Source organism: Pinus tabuliformis, chromosome 5_1, assembly GCF_031772625.1.
Source record: "Pinus tabuliformis cultivar Carrire ecotype Pingquan chromosome 5_1, CPIR1, whole genome shotgun sequence".
In the NCBI taxonomy this organism is placed as follows: Eukaryota; Viridiplantae; Streptophyta; class Pinopsida; order Pinales; family Pinaceae; genus Pinus; species Pinus tabuliformis.
Window position 1 is genome coordinate 82111603 of NC_142305.1, and position 20339 is coordinate 82131941.

The following is a 20339-nucleotide window of genomic DNA, read 5'->3' on the forward strand; positions in this document are numbered from 1 at the left end:
CATGAAGTGATTTATGAGCATACAAAAAATTCATACAGATGATCACAAAGAAGAAAAAAATGCTAAACATTCAGACCACATGTATCCTTAAGAAATAGCCGCAACTCATCTATTAATACTGGCCAACATCTGATATAGTAGTGTCTCTTATCACTATTAGAACATCCAACTGAGTCCAACCTTTGAAAAGACTGAAAATACAAGATATAGACCTCAAAACAAACTCCTCCCAACCTTAGGGTTCAGATGCATGAGAGGAGGAGCAGTCCCACCAAAATCTAAACTGATAGCTAGAGTGCAAGGTGGTCAAAGTGACTCATCCCTAATTACAATGAAATTGATTCATTACACCTCATAAAGTCTATTTACCGAATGTATTTACCCTAGGTAATAGTAAAAAGGCCATAATTAAATTTACATCATGAATTACAATAGTAAAAACTTGATCTTCCAAGATAAAAATCAAATCTGGAGATAAACAGTGAAAAATTAGGCAACTGGTCAAACACGCCCCTCTGTGTCAAACGCTCCCTCCACCTTGCAGGCTGATTTTGACTACCTTTCTATTGTTCAAATTGAGCCCAAGATAGCTCATTGGAAATCTTATCCTGTCTAGTTTCCAGAACTACCTTTAGTTTTCAAAATGGGCTTTATTTGGCCCTCAAAAATCGGATTCTCCCAAGACTGGTCAAACATACAATGCCAAGGTGAAAAAGGAGGCAAAACATTGATTTTTTAGGTGTTTTTTGACATTTTCACCTGCCAATTGTGCAAACCAAGGCTTTTAAAGTTTTTTTCATGCATGTCTTCCGTGCTCTGAATCCAATGGTGGTCTTATTTTGTCCCAAAAGTTCCCCCTTTGACATTCCAGCTATCAAAAAATTGTTTATAATTACTTGGAAAACACAAAAACTTCAAAATTACCCCAAAACTTCTCAAAATTGGTGAAATGATTGCTGATCATGTGGTTTGTGCATGGAGTGAGGTTTCAGAAAGGATTTCAAGTCTTCCTTCCTCTTCTTTCTTTTTTAGGGCTTCAATATTTGCATTAGCTCTTCTAAGCTTTGCCCTTGCAATCTTGTTCCTCATGGCATAATGTTTTTCCATCTTTCTCTGAATGTCATTTTCTTTATTGGCCTTGTTTAGGAGATTCTCCAAATGTTGGTTTACCTTGTCAATCCAATGCTCCTGGTTCTCATTAATCATGATGGCAAACTGTTCATTCCATGTGAGCTAATTTGCAAGCTCAACCTCCTTTTGTCTCTCTAGTTCTAGAGCTCTTTTCAGCCCTCTAGTCCGAGGTCTACTTTTTAGTTCTTATTTAGGATCACCATACCTATCATAGGCTTCATCAACCAATGCTTTAGCTTTCATTTCTTCTCTTTTTTCCTTGATGAGCTGAATCTCCATGGTATCGTGCTTGGCTTGAAGTTGTTGGTTTTCTTGCTTATACTATGAAATGATAAATTTAGACCTTTCTAAATTTGTCTGCAGCTCCCTGATGAGTGCATATGTTTCCTTGATGAAAATGCTAGTGTCCTCATTTTCATCATTCTCATCTAGGTCAAAAAGGTCAAAATCCTGCTCTGTCTCATGGAGGTCCTCCTCCTCATGTTTGATCCCTGCCTAAACCTTTGCTTCTATCATCTTTTCTTTGCCTTTGTGTACCTACTTTTTTGGTGAAGAAGGCACAACCCCTCTCACAATCTGTGGGGAAAACACCTGCCTATGATCTCTCTAATAAGTATTTGCCAATATGCCCAAATTTTTCCTCTTAGGCTTGATGACGTCAACCTTCTTTGTCTGCTCCAACTCATTGATCTCATCTTTCTAGGTGACTCAATGTGCTCATGAACTGGTGATGGTGGAAGTGATGGTGAAGGAGGTTGATCTGATGATGATGCATGATCTGTGGGCTGAAATGTAGGAATGGATGTGGAAGGATGAGACGATGAAGGCACATCTTGAACATGTTGAATAGATGGATCAGTGAATATGTCATTGGAAATGAAGGTACTCCATGCAATGTTCAATTATTTGAGGTGATGGAGGACAATGATTTTGATGAGGGAGTGGTGGAAAATACTTCTCACTTGATGCTCATATTCTCTATTTTGGACAATATATGCCGTCTTGTCAATGCTCCAGAAAAGATAATAAGGTATGTTGAGCATCTTAACCCTTATGAAATACATGAGTAGCTGGATATGCTAGGTATAAAGTCTGGAAAACATTCCTTCACAAGTAAAGTATCTCATGATGATTTTCATCATGGGAACATATCTATCTAGGAGGTAAGAGAAATGAAAAATCCTCTTTCTCTCATTCTGTATCTAGGTTTGATATATGGCTCATAGTAATTCTCCTCCAAATATGTTTGCTTAAACCATTTTCCCCCAACATCAGGGATTCTAGTAGCAGCCGATATGATGGTAGTGGACACAGTGAAAATGACACTAGCAAGGGTTACCTGTTTGTCATGGAGATTGGAGATGAATAGTCTACTCAACATAGGATGATGTTGAACCTTTTGTAGTTTCTCATAGAATTTAAAACATCCTATATGTTTAAAAGATGCCACAGTGATGGGAGATGCCATGAGTTCATTGGTATTTCTTGGCTCAAACCTAAGGATTCTCCCTCCTTTGTTTGACTTCCTCCCCTTCCTTTCCTCCTCACTGGAACTTCTATTTTCTTCTTCTGACATGGTGTCTTGATTTTAAAACCGTAGGGAGATGAATTGATAGTGCAATGTAGGTATAGGGAGTTAGGAATGGTGTGAGGAAATTGAAGGAGATTAGGGAAGGGGTTTATGGTTTAAGGGAAGCGACAGGGAGTGGGAATGTAAAGGGATTTGAGATAGGGAATTTTATTACAGGTTGGGGGTTTTGGGAGATAGTGAAATGATTTGAGGGTTGGGAAAGGGTTAAATAGGGGTATGGGAAGGGAATAGAAGTACTAGGGTGTGAAATTAGAGGTGTTGGAATGAAACTAGGGTTTGCAGGTTTGAAAACTCCAAATTTCATTCAAGAGACTTATCACCATGAATTTATGAGTTGTGAAATGCAAGGAGGGTATACTTTAGAGCTACTTACTTGCTGGAGGAATAAAACAACCCAGGTAAAGCTTCAGAGGCAATGGCACTTTGTTTTAGAGGCTGGAGAGCAACCTGGTCAAATACGCAGCGCACAACTAAAACACACCCTTCACTGGTCAAACACGCAATGTATAACTAAAATGTGCTCTCATGGTCAAACCCGTAGCATGACACTGAAATGTGTAGCGTAGTACACAAATTGACCCTCCAGTTGCCAAACGCGCATCAAAAACTCTGTTTTGCTAACTTCACCTTTCAAACTCGAAAATTTCTCCTTTGTTGAGGTTGTTTGACCATGACAAGAGAAAATGAGAGGAAAATAGATGTCTTGAGGGTTTAAATACTTGATAGCATTTGATTTTGTTGATTTAAAACCCATTTGCTAATGTTTGAAAGTGCTTTTGAAACATTGCACTAATACCCCTTTACCTTGTGCTTTTGCTTTGCAGATTGATCAATTGCTGGAGTAGACACTTTTTGTTTTGAGATTTAATGTCCAGTTGGCATGTGGAACTGAATTGGCAGCTTGGGAAAAGTTACTTATTACATATAATGACAAAAAATTACATAAATATAAAAAATAGAATTACATCTATGTTTTTGGAATAAAATTACATTTTGGGATGAATCTCATACTTGAAATCAAAATTACAACTTTGGCAAGTATCCTCACATGTTTTCAAGTCCTATTTAAATGTAAAAGGGATATTATTTTGCTCACTCTCATACTTTTTATGGTCTAATGCAGTGAAATGGAGTATTATTGGACCTTGGATAATGAAACCTAGTGACCTAATGGTACCTTGAATGACCAGACTCCATGTGGAATTGACTGACACAAAACTTGATGAAATGAGATTTTATGATAAATGTATGCTTAATAAGACACAAGAAGGTGGCATGTTTAATAAGACACAAGAAGGTGGGTAAGCAAGTATAGATTTTTTGAGGGAGAGTGAGGTTTTTGAGTAGGGCTACCACTAGTGAGTAAATGTTTGAATGAGGATTTTTGATCACTGATTGTTGTATGAAAATACTGACTCTAACAAGGCCAACCAATTGACAACAAAATTTGAATTATGCAGGTTCCTAAGGCATCAAAGGAAAATATATTTTTAGCAACTTGGCATAAAAAACTACGAAGAAATAAATTAGGAGCATGAGATTTACTGCCATAAAATAGATCAATAAGATATAAAAGTTAGAGAATTTATGATTTTACTCAAATATAAGTTTGAGAAGGCAAGTGATCGATACTTACAAAATATCCATAAGCCCAATAACCTCCAATTGCAATGGGGAACATGCACATGGCCACAAGTAAATAAGCAACCTTTGCTCCTCTCCACATTGGTATAGAGGCAGGATGCTTGAGACTAGATGGCATAGTAGCCTGCATTCTCAGATACAACTTCCTATTCAATCTCATAGGAAAGAAAGATCATTGATAAGGTAAGCTATCAACATGTAACCTTCTCTAGACAATATAGACAAAGATAAGAAATCATAAGGAAACACAAGTCTATGCTGCTACAAAAGCACAATACCTGTATTTCTAGAGAAAGATTGCGACCCTTGAATTCAAAGCAATAATTCTGTTGTTGTAGTATCCATCTTGGACTTTAGGTTTTCATAAGATATGCCCAAGTGTCTATATTTTCTTGTGGAGAAACCCCAGACCATAGTGTATTAGGTAATTGCAATTATAATGCCTATAAGGTAGATTCTTGCAATGGAATTAAGATTAAGCAGCGAGGAAAAAATAATGCAAAGGGATACGAAAACCAAATATCATTCCACTATAGTAAGTGGACACAAAAACTAAATATCATTCCATTGTAGTAAGTGGATTGGATCCAAAAGTTGGGTCACAAACTATTTGAAAAAAAACTTCATTGTCTCTCCACCAATCAGTATGAGGGATGTTGCCATCGCAATTGATAGATAAACAATTGGAAACAAAGTCAACCATACACCAAGCCTCTCCCCTGAAATGTTTAAAGACAAATTGGCATCCATACATTCCTTCCATATAGGATTATTATATCCAACATTAATATATACTTGAAGCTATTAGGTCTACAACAAATATATCTAAACTCAGATGTTTATACCTAAAACTGAAGATTGTATGGACTCTGCATTAGAGATAGAAATCCACATTTTGATATCCAATTGAAACAAACATGTAGCTTAAGCTTAGTAATAAAGAAAACTAGATATCAAGATTGCAATTGCAGAAGGTATCTGTTATTGTTACCAAATGCAGTTTGCGCAAGCTCCACATATTTGTTAGGGCATTTCCCGCGAGCATCTTCATGAAGCATGATAAGAACCCACAAAGTGTAGAGTTTCCACAGGTATGCTATGGTCAGACAGATTATTCCCCAACTCTTGTTTATATTCATGGACAAGAAAGTACAAATCACAACAAAGTTGTAGAAGGAATAAACCCACAACAACACACTTCTGTATTCATAGCTCTGAGAGGCACATTCTAAAACCAAGGTAGAGGTAGTAATATCAGTGATTTTGAATCCAAACAGGTTAAAGGACTATTTAACCCCATCAAGTGGGTGAAAAAAATAAAAAAATTTACCTTTAAGAATTCAAAACATAAAAATTGTCACTTTTAGGAATTTAATATTTATTTGAACAGATCTAGAATTTGGGAAACAAAGTACAAATCACAACAATGTTGCAGAAGGAATAAACCCACACCAACACACTTCTATATTCATAGCTCTTAAAGGAACATTCTAAATCCAAGGTAGAGGTATTAATATCAATGATTTTGAATCCCAATAGCTTAAATGACTATTTAACTCCATCAAGTGGGTGCAAAAACATAAAAATTGTTATTTTTAAAAATACAATATTTATTTGAAAAAATCTATAATTATGGAGTTTAGATAGATCTATTTAAATGTAAAACTAATAGAAATTAGTTCTAAGTCATAGTACAATTATCAATGAATTCCATAGTATAAATATCAAAGAAAAAAGAAAATGAAAATGAAAACAATGGTTGCAGAAGAAACAAACTCACAACAACCCACATTTTTATCCATTACACTCCATTGGACTGAGACACATTCTACAGAGGCAACCCATGTATTTATCCATTACATTCCTTTGAACTAACACATTCTACATAGGCACATTCTACAACCTAGGTAGATATAGCAATATCAATATGATTTAATCACACCAAGTGGGTGTGAAAACTTTGAGATTGCTAACCTGAGGAATTTGATCATTTTTGAAGTATAATAGATTAGGGTCAATATGAATCTAAAATCACTTCAAATTATTTTACAAAATACATCCATGTGATCTGACATTAGATCATATTTTGATGGACCTAAAAATCAATTTTGTAAAAAAAACATTGAAACATGAAAGCAAAAAAACAGAGAAATCAAGAACATCCTACATACCATCCCAAGAAGGTAAAATCCATTGGCAGAATCAAGGCCTGAAACCCAATCCTTGCATTGAGATTATGAAATGTTACATAGTAAGCATTCCCATTCCTAGACTCTGTGATGGGGAGCCACACATCTTGAGGATTGAGCTTGGTGAGGTGCCCAACCTCCTCCAGATAGGTCTTCATATTGGTCAAAACCCTTCTCTTGGGAGTCCCAATGTGGCTCAGAAACCTGGGAGAGATAAGGGAAGGAGTCCATGGTGTCCTTGGAGTCCTAGGAGCCTTGAGATGAGGGGACCTGAGCACAGAAGGAGACACCAAGGATGAAGGAGGGAAAGTGCTGGCAAGTGTCTGAGAAGATTTGGGGGATATCTACCTAGGGGTAACAACATGAGAAGGAGAATTGGTAGAAATATGGTGGTGGGGAGAATGAGCACCAGGGGTGAAAGGGGGCATGGCACCCATGGGCGTGGGTGGTATTGAGACCAGTTCTCATTCTCCCCATGATTCCTCCATAGTCCCGGAAGGCACTTGCAACCTGAATCTCCTCACAGAATCCTCAGATGAATTTTCTTCTTCCTTAAATTTTATGTGCTCTGTTCCCATTCTCATAACAATAAAACCACCCCAAGTAATCATCATATCCAACATGGACAACTAATTGAGTATACAAACACATGCTACCCACATTCCTCACCTCACCATACATCTTTGTTCATGAGATTCTCCTCTTCCTACTTCGCATGGGAAGCTCCACTGTCATCGAGTACTACAACACAATACATTGCCATCAATAGTAATGCGCTCAAAACAATGAAAAAGCTATATAAATGCTGAAAAAAATGCATGAACCCATGAGCCCCAAAATCTTATCCCATCTACCATATCTTATACTGGGAAGTTGGAACCCCATGGTTGTTGTAAGTATTTTGTTATGGTATATCTTATAGATATTTGCGTGCAATCAAATGGTAATGATAGTATGAGCTCCTGCTATGCCTTCCAGGTGCAACAAACGTGCAAGTCCAGGGGTCCAGATTATTACTAATTTTATATGGTTGTATTTTCTTGCTATGGATATCATGTGAGCTTGGAAACTTGTGGTCTCCATCAAGAGAAATAAATGGTGTCCTTGTTTTTGGAGGTGAGGCCACATCATGACTACATGTTTTAAAATTATTTTGTCAGGATTTCTGAAATGGTGGGTACTAAACACAAAAGGGAGTGACCAACCTTGAATACATTTATTGATTTTGGAAGTAAAATAATGGTGGTCGCTACTCCTGAATATGTATGTATGTATGTATGTATGTATGTATGTATGTATATATATACATATACAGATATATATATGTGTGTGTGTGTGTGTGTGTGTATCTCTCTCTCTCTCTCTCTCTCTCTCTCTCTCTCTCTCTATATATATATATATATATATATATATATAGATATATATATATAGTTTCAAACTTTTGATATTCCTATATGCCATACATTATGACACTTTTCAAAATTATTTGAAAGTTACCAATGCCATGTTTATTTTAAAACAAACTGTATTTGATGGCTAAAAAAATTAAAAACGTGTAAACGGACATCAAATTTAACCCCTGCACGGGGTTCTCCAATTTTCTTATGTTTTAAGCCTTATCCATGTTCTAGTTGTACTCATACAAACGCACATGATAAGAAACCATTTTCACTTGATTTTCACATGATATATTTGGTTTTGCATGATTAATAGTTGTCTTATTATATCTTTGTTTATCCAAGCATGAGTGTCTGTGTTTGTGCTTGTGGGGTGTGTAAGAGAAAGAGGGAGGAAGGGATACCCTTTGCAATCTGTGACCAAATTTGAGAAAAAAGAAGCTAGAAAGGAAACTTAAAACATATATTTGGAGAATATGTACATATATACATAAATTGAGTTTATAGAATGAGGCAATCCCAGGTCATGGCTAAAATAAACCAAGTGTTATGACTAGGGCCAAAATTCGGGCCTGCTAGGGTTAGAGTTCAAAAACTAGCCCAATTTGGTGTTTGTTTAACATTGAGGCTAGTGTGAACAAGATAGGTTATTAGGTTAGTTTACAGGCATATTTGTTTTATTTTGGAAATTGTGATGTTGTGTGCTAAAGAATCCGTTAAGCTTGGTGGTTACCATAACAGAGGATGTGTTTTTTTGTGTGGTGAGTGGTGTGTGGTATGCAACATACCATTTGAAAATTTCTAGAAAAAATTGACCTGAATAGCCATCCTCATTTTTGGAGACTTGGTTTGCCTTAAGGTGGATACTTTCTTCATGTGGTTTTCCTTTGAGGCCATCTCCAATTCGAAATAGGTCACCATCTACTCATCATAACCTCGTTTGACACAATTTTTGCAAACCCTTGTTTGACACTTGTTTAGTCGAAAACAAAAAAGAAAAATAAATAGATATCATTATCATGCGATTAGGTGGACCAGCAGCCATTCCCAGGCATTCCATGGGATGACATGAGGTGCATGAAGTGGAAAAAAGAGGAAAAGGCAAGTAGCAAGAACCTTTAATGGCCAGATCCATTGCTACAAAATTTAGGCAGAGTAGCAGGAGAAATAGTAGTACAGAGAAAACGCACTTCCACTTCCAAAGAGAAGATATGGACTCCATTGAATATTTGTTCTTCCGAAGCTGGAAAGGTCACGGCCACCTACTCTCCTCCATCCAAATTGGGTCTCTCTACCTTCCTTCTTGAATTATACTCAACAAGTTGTAATCCCATTTGCTGGCCATAAATTAACCCTAATTACTCTGCACTAGTAAGCAATGGATGCATTTTCCAGGTGACAGGAAAACTAGTAATTCAAGCCAAGTATATAAAGAGTATTCCAACCATAGCTACTTTTTCGATAGAAATTTCTCCCAACAAACTTTATTTTTCTCAAATTGATAAAAACTCAAAATAAGAACGGTAAATATTTTTGCAAGACAATAAGGGTTGGAGTGCATTTGCTCAGAGACTCCTTAAACTTCTCTCCAACGTCAATAGCAGTACTAGTAGTAGCATGAGAAACAACACTATGCCTAGGAAAAGTAGAAGCACAAGTTCATTAAGTTGCACGACTATTGCTTCCCTCACGAGTTACCATGTCCCATGTTTGGCCTTTTTGGTTCTCTTCCTTCAACTCTTCATTTAACTACCAAATCTGCATTGGGATCAACACCCCCAACTCCACTAGACAACTCCAAAATAGCTCCAAGATGACAAAGAACCTCCAAAATTGTTTTTGTTGCTCAAAAACTCAATGTTGGTGCAAAACTATCCAAGCTCGCATATGCACATGAAACTAGAAATCAAATGTGTGAGGAAAATAGGAGCTTAGGCATTCTTTTATAAGCTTAGGGGGCATGTTAAGAAGGGAAACTACCATGGTTTTCAGCTAAGAAGTCATGGTTGAGGATTATTTTTTTCTCCAAATTCAACTAAGGCTTGAACAAAGCACCACCCACTTAAGACAACCCAATTGCACAGGTAAGATGGCCTTGAAGGAGAAAAATGTGTCCCTAGGGGATTTGAACCTTGTTGAGGATTGTGAAACACCCCTTATTTACCATCTATCCAAGACCCCATAGTGACATAGTCTAAAATATTCACCATGAGGTAAATATAAATCCGATCTTGTTATTGGTCCCACAATTTATCATTACATTTGTAATAACTTAGCCTCGTTTTAGTAAATGGTAAATGGAGACAGTTGAGAACAAACCTGGTTATCCCAAGAAGTAGCCATCAAATAGTTATATTTTGGATTGAAAGAGAGGCTTGAGATACTATCATTTGGGGGTTGTGCGATTTGAAAAACGAATAATTTTCGAATATAATAATCTTATTGTGTTACTTGACTCATGAATATGATGTAATACTATTTTGCAATAGAATACCAGTAAAATAGTATAATATGACCCATGCATAAAATACCCATATATAACAACAAAAATAAATACAATGTCTAGACTTTAAGAGATCAAAGACATTTTCTCATGCTTACCTCTAATAATCTACATGAACATAATGAAATTGGTTGTTATATAAAATACGAATGCCAAGAAATTCAATGGGATTGAGGTTGATGGTCCTTGTTAGGCATCCTAAAATAGCCATGGTTCACATAGAGGCAGGGGTTGGACTTGTGGCTCCCAAAGATGAATATTTAGTGCTCATTTTACAAACCAAACCAAACCCATGTTCTCCTTAAGGCCTAGGAAGTAGTGATTTTAACCCATTGGCCAAGGTTCCATTCCAACCAACCAACTAATCTGATTTGTTAGGCTGGTTTGATATCTCGGGGAGCTAACCGGCCAATTTGACCAATTTTCGGTTCAACTAGACTGATTTTTAAAACTAGGCATCAGACACATCAAACAAACAAAATAATCCATAATGTGATGGTGAAGACTTCATCCTCCACTCTTATTGAGAGGAGAAAATCTATTTTTCTCTCATAGAGATAAATTTTTAGCATAGACATGAAATTATGACATGTCAAAGGATTTTTACCCTAAATAACAAAAAGTAAGTCCTGATAATAACCAATTTTATCCAAATTGGTGATTCAGAAAAACATAATTTCTTAGTTTTTGCAAATTTTTCCATTTTTTCCATTTTTTCCCCTTTTTTTCTTGACTTATTTTTCAAATCCTTGTTGAGTTATTGTTGTACACTATTTTTGAAACATCAAAAATAAGTTAATAACCCACTCAACATTTGTGTCTGCCATAATGGGAAGAAAGGCATAAAGTGTGAACAAATCATATATGTACAAGGTTAGCAACTTACCACAATCCTAACTAATGGTCAAAATGACTCAACAGACAATCACTCTTTACATATCCTAAGCTTGTGAGAAGTTAAACTCAATTTTAACACGATGACAATGCTTGGAGTCACATGAGCTAGAATCAATGAAGAAAAGGGTGGTGTAGCCATACTCCCAACATTTCAAAAATAATGTTTTCACATCAGTAAGATATTGTCCTAAATTAGTGTGAGTTTTGTTCAATTTCAATAGCAAGGGGGCTTGTAACATTGAAAAGGGCCAAATTTCAAAATGGCTTAACAAATATAATATCATTTGGGTTTGTGAAGAAAGGTTGTATATCCAATATTACTCATGTGTTGGTCCATTCACCGAAAATATTTCCTAAGGGCCACTAATATCCAATATAAAGGGCCTAAGTCATTTCATATAAAATCTTATTTTAGTTTGTAGGTGAACTTATGACAGCCACAACACCAAAGCAAGCTAGAATGTTTGTCAAATAAATTATTTTGGCAAGATACTTCCCATTATCACTATGCAACAAACATGCCCTTTCCCAATATGAGAATATCACAATGCAATGTAATCGGATTACATCACTCAAAAAATATCCCTTCAGCTGAGAAGTCATGGTTGAGGATTACTTTTTGTTCCAAAGTCAACTAAGACTTGAACAAAGCACCAACCACTTAAGACAACCCAATTGCACAGGTAAGATGGCCTTGGAGGAGAAAAATGTGTCCCTAGGGGATTTGAACCTTGTTGAGGATTGTGAAACACCCCTTATTTACCATCTATCCAAGACCCCATAGTGATACAGTCTAAAATATTCACCATGAGGTAAATATAAATCCGATCTTGTTATTGGTCCCACAATTTATCATTACATTTGTAATAACTTAGCCTCGTTTTAGTAAATGGTAAATGGAGACAGTTGAGAACAAACCTGATTATCCCAAGAAGTGGCCACCAAATAGTTAGATTTTGGATTGAAAGAGAGGCTTGAGATACTATCATTTGGGGGTTGCACGATTTGAAAAACAAATAATTTGCGAAGATAATCATCTTATTGTGTTACTTGATTCATGAAGATGATGTAACACTATTCTGCAATAGAATACCAGTAAAATAGTATAATATGACCCATGCATAAAATACCCATATATAACAACAAAAATAAATACAATGTCTAGACTTTAGGAGATCAAAGACATTTTCTCATGCTTACCTATAATAAATCTACATGAACATAATGAAATTGGTTGTTATATAAAATATGAATGCCAAGAAACTCAATGGGATTGAGGTTGATGGTCCTTGTTAGGCATCCTAAAATAGCCATGGTTCACATAGAGTCAAGGGTTGGACTTGTGGCTCCCAAAGATGAATATTTAGTGCTCATTTTACAAACCAAACCAAACCCATGTTCTCCTTAAGGCCTAGGAAGCAGTGATTTTAAACCATTGGCCAAGGTTCCATTCCCAAGGGCTTTACCAGGAATCTGTAGGGGATCTTGGAGGTAGATGTTGAACTTATGGCACATGGAGATGAATACCAAGTGCAGTGTTACAAGCCCAAGCCCACTCCTTAATTCTAACTTCTCCTTGAAGCTTGGGAAGCAAAGAGCTCAACACCATTGGCCAAAGTTTCATTCCCAAATGCTTTACCAGAAAATAATGAAGGCACATGGAGGTAGGAGTTAAACTTAGGGAACATATTTCATATTACATACCCTAGCCCACCCCAATGTTCCCCTTAAGGCCTATGGAGTGGGAGCTTGACAAAAACTACCTAGGTTCCATTCCCAAGGGCTTTACCCAACACCTTAGGGTAGCCTTAGGGCACCTTGAGGTAAGGATCAAAATCATGGCAACTTGATATCAGGGCCATGTGTGTATATTAAAAATTCAAGCCCACCTTCATGTTGTGGTTTTTCATGAAATGGTAATTCAAGTGCACTTGATTCTACCTGAGTTCAATTGTTTTAAAAAACATGTTAACACAACCAATTATTGTGCTATATTGTCATATGTATTGGGCAGAGACAGTGTTTTGTGTAGGTCAGAAACAAAGCCCCCTCCCTTGATAAAGTTCCATTTGTATAATTCTATATCAACCAAATGGGGGCATAAAGACAACTTTTTTCCAAACACCTACCAAGAGATAATTGAGAAATTATATATTACTTCAAATGTGAGTAAATTATCTCTTGAAAAACATCTTTGAAGGACTTACAACCAAATTGTGATCTTGATTAAAGTCTTGTGCTGTAAATTATTTATTGGCATGGACCAATTGACCTTAAGAAAGCGAAGCTAGCCTAAGTCAACTGCGCTGAAACATGATTCATAATTTGAAAGCAAAAGGGATAGTCAGTGATCAGCTCAAAACGATGAAATTGTATATTGGTGTGTTTCTAGAGGCTTTGACATACTCCATATTTAAAGGAAGAAAATACTAGAAAAATAAATGCATACCTGGAAGGATTTGTTGGGATTGTGAGTACTTGTGGTAGTACTAATGATGTCAAAAGTAGCAACCATTGAAGAAAATATTTGATAACTGAATTTTCGATTATGACGAAGCATGATAGAATGCCTAACGTTACACTTATAATGATCTATAATCCCTCAATTTTTCCTCATTTAAAAGGTCACAGAAACTATCACTGTACAAAATCTGTCAAAACATGTTTTAGTAGAAATTTTTAATAGTCAAAACCCTCAAATATCCAGAAACCATAGGCTGTGTGATTTTTCATGTACAAGTTTCCCTAGGCTTGTGCCTTAGCTTTGCCTCCAAATGATAACCCTCCAAAGTTCAAATGTTTAACATACATCCATCTTGCTTCTCAATTTTTTAACATCTATTTTGCAATGGTCAAGGCTCTAGATCATCGTGTCCATTCCCTTGGGGCCAAGTGAGGTGTGGAGGCTTCTCACAATAGCCCTAGCAGCCACAATGTTGGCCTTTTGATCATTTAATCCCCTTATTTGGATTTTATGCTCCTGCTCATAAAAACAATGGATTTTGAACCATGGCTACATAAAAATAGTGGATTTTGAACTACATACCGGAGGTGGATGTACTCTTCTCTATGTGGAACACTGAATGTGAGGCTAAAATGCGTTGAAGTTAAAAATGGAACATAGCACTGTCAATGGACTGAAGATCTGATGTTGGCATTATATATCGAGTATACCACTACGGTGAAACCAAATCCCTCTCCATCCCTCACCCCTTTCTTCATTTGTTTGTGACCTTTCCAACTAGAATGGAGAATCATCTAGTTGTTCCCTAAAATATTGTTTTTTCTCCCACCATATGAAAATAAAAGAGATATGAAATTTTGGTTGGAGGAATTTTGTAAGCAAAATTAAAACTTAATTTTTTCAAAATGTTAAAATTTTCGCGGCAAAAAAAATACAACATTTAAAAATTTCGTGGTGAAAAACAACATTCAATATTTTTTTTCACCTAGATCATGTTATAGTTGTATAATGGGTTGTATTTGATAAACTAGCGGGATCTTATAAGTTTTTAGGGGTGGTAAAAAACAATATGAAATATTTAAAATATTTATGGTGAAAAATCATATTCAATATTTTATTTTCACTTACATCATATTATAGTTACATTTGAGAAACTAATGGGTTGTATTTGAGAAACTAATGGGATTTTATAAGTTTTTAGTGCTCTTTAAAAACATTTATGGTTGGCATTTATCATAATAATAAAAATTTATTTTTAAGGTTATGGTTTATATCCAATAATTTTGTTGTTAAATTGAAGGTAGAGTTTGAGATGTGGGAAGGAAACAAATTTTCTTAACATGGTTGCATTGAAAAAATTTAAGTGGTCTTGTATATTAAGTGGGTGCAAACAAAATATAGTATATAGTAAGTAGATTTAATAGTTAAAATAAAGTGTTAGTTTTTTAAAAGTCATATGCAAATTTGGAAGGAGTATGGTATGTATCCTTATTTAGGTTGAATGTATTCAAATTGTTGCGTGAATGGGGTTGTAATACCCTATGTTTTCATCTTGAGAAAATAGAGTCTTGTCCTATTCACTTGCATACTTTAGGTTGTCATAAGAAAAGTACATGCTTTGCCTTAAGATGTGAACATTTCATTTTAGGAAAAGTGATAACCTTGTTTCAAAGAGCCATTAAAAGAGGGAATGAACATGCACATTTGGGATGCTAGTGTTATGCTCTACTTTGGGCATGAGTGCACATCTAAGAAGACTCTAACAAGGGTTGAAGAGGTCAAATAATTAGACAGTTTTGGGGGTTGTAGTGTCACTTAGAGGTGTATAAAAGTAAGTTAATCACCATGAAAAGTTGTGAAGCAAAATTAATACATTTGACAATCTACATGAAGGAAACTGGGTAGTGGTACTAAGTGAACATTCATTGATTGAAGTTGATACCCTCTCCTTGGCGCTACCACTTTGCAAGATAAAAAATAAATGTTAAATAGATATGTATAGATATGCATGAAAAGTTAAGTCTTTAACTAAAGGAAATGTGTCCTCTACTAATTAACTAACACTTCTCCTTATAGTTATTTTTCATAATGTATTTGACCCAGTTGTAAGCCCACTCCCATTTTGGATAATTTGTCAGCCTTTGAATTGAATTCCCTATGTATGTGATCAAAGGATATAACCTTGAATATTCTAATTAACTCTATAACTCTAATCATCCACTAATTCAATAAAGAAGTGTTTAAGGAAGTATAATATTTCAGTCAATCTACAACAACCTTTGAATCCCCTATCACTTGTAAGTTTAGATTGTCAAAGTGACACAATTAAAATGACTAACATAATTGACTACTTTGTATTATTGGAGTACTTGTTATCTAGTTGTATTTTTGTTCCTAGACTAAATTAGCAATTAATGTTAATCATTTTTAATTGTATTACTTATTTGTTAGTCATTTATTTTAACTTGGGACTAAATTAGTCATTTATGTTAGTCGATTTTAGTTCAGTCACTTAAGATTTCTCATTTTTGGTAGTATTTCACTAGGAAAAGCTATGGCGACTAACGTTTTTAGTCACCTAGTCACTAATTTCATCATTTTCTACCAGTGTACATTTTAGGAAAAATTGTCTGAAGATGTTCAACATGGGTTTTCCTAATAAAAGCTAAGCTGGAAGCATTAGGACAGTATAGTGCAACAAGGTACCAGCAAGGGTCACTAGTGATGAAAAAAGCGCTGATCCTAAAAACAAGGTTTTTGAGCAAGTTTCTTCAGAACTTTTTCAGGGAAAGTTTTATTCTTTTCTTTGGGGATGCTTATGTATATGTTCCATGGTGAATATATTGAAAATTTTCATCATTTCGACACTTCAGGATATGAGACGGGGAGTGTGAAAAAATACTTTATAACATATACCCCCTAAAGCATGAAGGTAGAATGGGAAGTGATGGTTGAAGTGCTTTACAAGACAAGGTGAGGACCCAGAAACACTATCAGGAGACCTGCAAATCAATCATGATGCAATATATTTGACATCTCTGATGTAAGTATTCCTAATAATACATCTCTGAGTAGGCATTTAACAATACATGAATCCACGGCATGGACGCAACCATCTGAATAGAAGGGACTATGTGTATGAATCCACGACATGGACGCGACCATCGAAATAGAAGGCATCATGTGTATAATCATGATTATATAATAACTCCATGCAGTCTGGATTTATCAGACTAAACACAGGATTTTCATCTCTATCTCGATTCAACCAAAGTATGAGTCCCACCATGTGAAAAGATGTGTTAGAGTCGAACATGGTAGAAACCACCTGATGTAAACTATTAACAGGCATGAGAGGAAACACCAGTGATGATGATGGCTCTCAAGGTACAACAACACAATCCAAGAGTGTGAACAATGAAGCTGAAGTCGAACACTCATAAAATAATTCGATTGAAGGCCAATGATGTGAACCTATCGTTGAATGTAAAGAACCTGCCATTGAGGCATGCCAGCTCCAAGGTATTGAAAGGGAGTTTCTAGATCATATTCCTAGACAATGAGTTTGAGTCAACATGAAGTGATCCGTCGAAGGAGGGCCATAATGTTTCCCACATCATCGACATGAAACATAGGATTTTGTAGAGTTGGCAAGAGTGATTTAGGATTGTTACAGAAAAAGTCAAACAGGGTATAAGTGGTTTGAATTTGCAGGTGGGACTTCCCTTGAACATATCAATGACACGACTCCAAATTTGGCAGAATTTGACTCAAAATAAGATCAGAGGTCATGGTGACAATAAGATATAAAAAAATGAGAGGAAATTTTTTTTCCAAAACCCAGTAAGACAAGTGAAAAAGTGAGGATGTCCCAAACCCGATATGAGATACCGATAAGTTTCATGTTTAAGAGTGACACACTGTCTTTCACACAAAATACAGAATATATGTTTCTTTCCATTTTCCCCCACTATTTCTAGTGATTTCCTCTTTATTTTTAATCTCAATATTAAAGAGGATACCATATGCTTGTCCTATAAGTTCATCCTTCGGATGAATCCATCCTAGTAATTATAATGTTCCCTAGGAAGGAGTAGCTCGGTCTCATCATCGTGACAAGGCCTTCGTCATTTTAGTTTTATAAGTCTGACAGAGGGGTAACTCGACATCTTTTTGATGCTTAGAGAGTTTGAAAAAGGGTAAAAAAAGAAACTCCAGATGTCCCTTTTTGTAGATAGTCTCAAGTACAAAAAATTAGAAGCAATACTTAAGAGAACCTCTTAGCCATGTTCGACTAAGGTATTCCTTTTTCACAGCAAGTCTATCTCAATCTGGAAAAGGGTAAAAATTATACTAAGTAGACATATTTTCATTTACTTTTACAAGTTCAAAAATACAAGTCCTTTGTCATTTCATATTTTTGGAGTCTAGAAAGAGCTAAAAGAGGATTCCACCTTGCGAAAGAAGTGGTATAAAAGGATATAAACTGGTTCCGGTCATGATGGAACTACTCAAAACATGTAAAGGTCAATAGGATGGCTAATAAGACCACTCATCACATATGTTCCTCGAGCAAGGGTAAAAAAACCAAGTGAAAACGTTTGATCAACCAAAGAGATGGTGACAGTGGAACGAAAAAACCAAGGCTCATTTGGAAACAATAAGCTGATAAAAATGTGGTAAAGTGGGACTGGTTTCATTTTTACACAAGTTTGAAACATGGGAAACTATGCTTGAGGATACTTGAAGATGGTTTCATTTTTTCACAAGCTTGAAATGTGAGAAACAACTATGCTTGGATTTGGTTTCATTTTTACACAAGCTTGAGATGGAGACAACCTATTCTTGAGATTAGTTTCATTATCACAAAAACTTGAAACAAAGAAAAACCATCCTTGAGATTGGTTTCATTTTTACACAATCTTGAAACAAAGAAAAACTATGCTTGAGATTAGTTTGCATGCCCCCAACACAATGACTTAATTCAAGGTACATGCCCCCAAGCTTCATTTCACTCACCTAAGTAGATGACTAGTTACTAACAAGTGGAACTAATGAAGGTTCATTTATGAGATCAAGTGAAAGACTTGGAATTTATGAGATCTAATCAAAGACTTGAATTGGAAGGGGTTTTGTTTCATTTTTTAACGAGCTTGACACAGGAAAAGAACCATGATCATGACACTTTGTTTCATTTTTTAATGAGCTTGACACATGTAAAGGAAATCTGCTCCGAGAAACTTGATTCATTTTTTAAGGAGCTTGACATAAGAAAAGGAATTGTGCTCGATGAACGTTGATTCATTTTTTAAAGAACTTGACACAAGAAAAGGAATTGTGCTCCAAGAACCTTGATTCATTTTTTAAGGATCTTGACACAAGACAAGGAAATCTGCTCCAAGAACCTTGATTATGGACCATAAGAGGCCATGGCTTCCAAGAGGTTCTCATCAGATGGGAGAACAATGCTCTGGAAGGGATACATGTCAAGGGATCTAATGGAAAGATCAGGCTCCAATGCCCCCAGTACATGATGCACTATATCACTGACTAGATCATCAGTAGATGCGGGCATGGAACATGTGGCCACATAATTAACCTGTGGCGGGGGTGATACCACTTGCATACATGGACCATTTAGGGAATATGGTTGATTGGGAGCCATATTAGGACCAACAAACGAAAGTTGATCAATGGTCACAATTCTTCCTTCATGCAAGAAACATATCACACAAAAGAGAGAAGATACAAGAGCTCCCATGACATAAACATAGTCACGACCAAGGAATAAATTAAAATCCAAAGGGAATTGGACAACCATCACATCGATATAGACAATTTTTCCTCCAAAAGTAATAGGAAACCTAGGAAGGATCCCTAACGGTTGACTGGTTCCTTTGTTAAAAACCAACATATTCTAGGAAATGGGCACAAGTTGTGGAGAACCTAAAACTTTCCAAGTAGTTTAGGAGATAATACTAACAGATGCACCTTCATCCACAATTATGCCAGGTACGGGTATATAGCCTATACTGTGATCTGAAAGGGCACACAAGAAGGAATACAATATCGTGCCAGTCGACTCCAATCAAAGAATGTGACTAAACTAATTGGAGAAGGTTCCACCAAAATGGGAGAACTTCCCTCTTACATCATGGGAGCGAAGGATCACCCCCCTGTACCGCGGGAATGGGAGGACTACCCCCAAATTCATTGGAATCTGAAGAAACAAGAAGAACCTGAGTGGTATGAAGTTCACTCTCTATGGGAAAGGTACAATCAACTGAAGGTGGAATCAAGTCAACCATTTTCTCAACCAATGGTTGGTTGGGAATGGGCTCATGGGATTCACATTCAGAGAGAGTGGGATTGACTAGAGATGAATTCTGATCAATCACTTGATCAACTAGTGGAGGATTAGGGAAAGCTTTCGATAACCAATCAAAAGATGAGGCTGAGAAGACGTAAGGTTGTCCAACACTTTGGAAGCTTCATCCATATAAGGACAAATGTGAATAGGATG

At 36.1% G+C, this 20339-nt stretch overlaps 1 pseudogene; it reads right to left on the reverse strand.

Moving 5' to 3' along the window:
• Positions 1–7103, reverse strand: part of LOC149163541 (lysine histidine transporter-like 8) — a 30666-nt pseudogene extending 23563 nt beyond the window's left edge.
• Positions 7104–20339: the final 13236 nt, after the last annotated feature.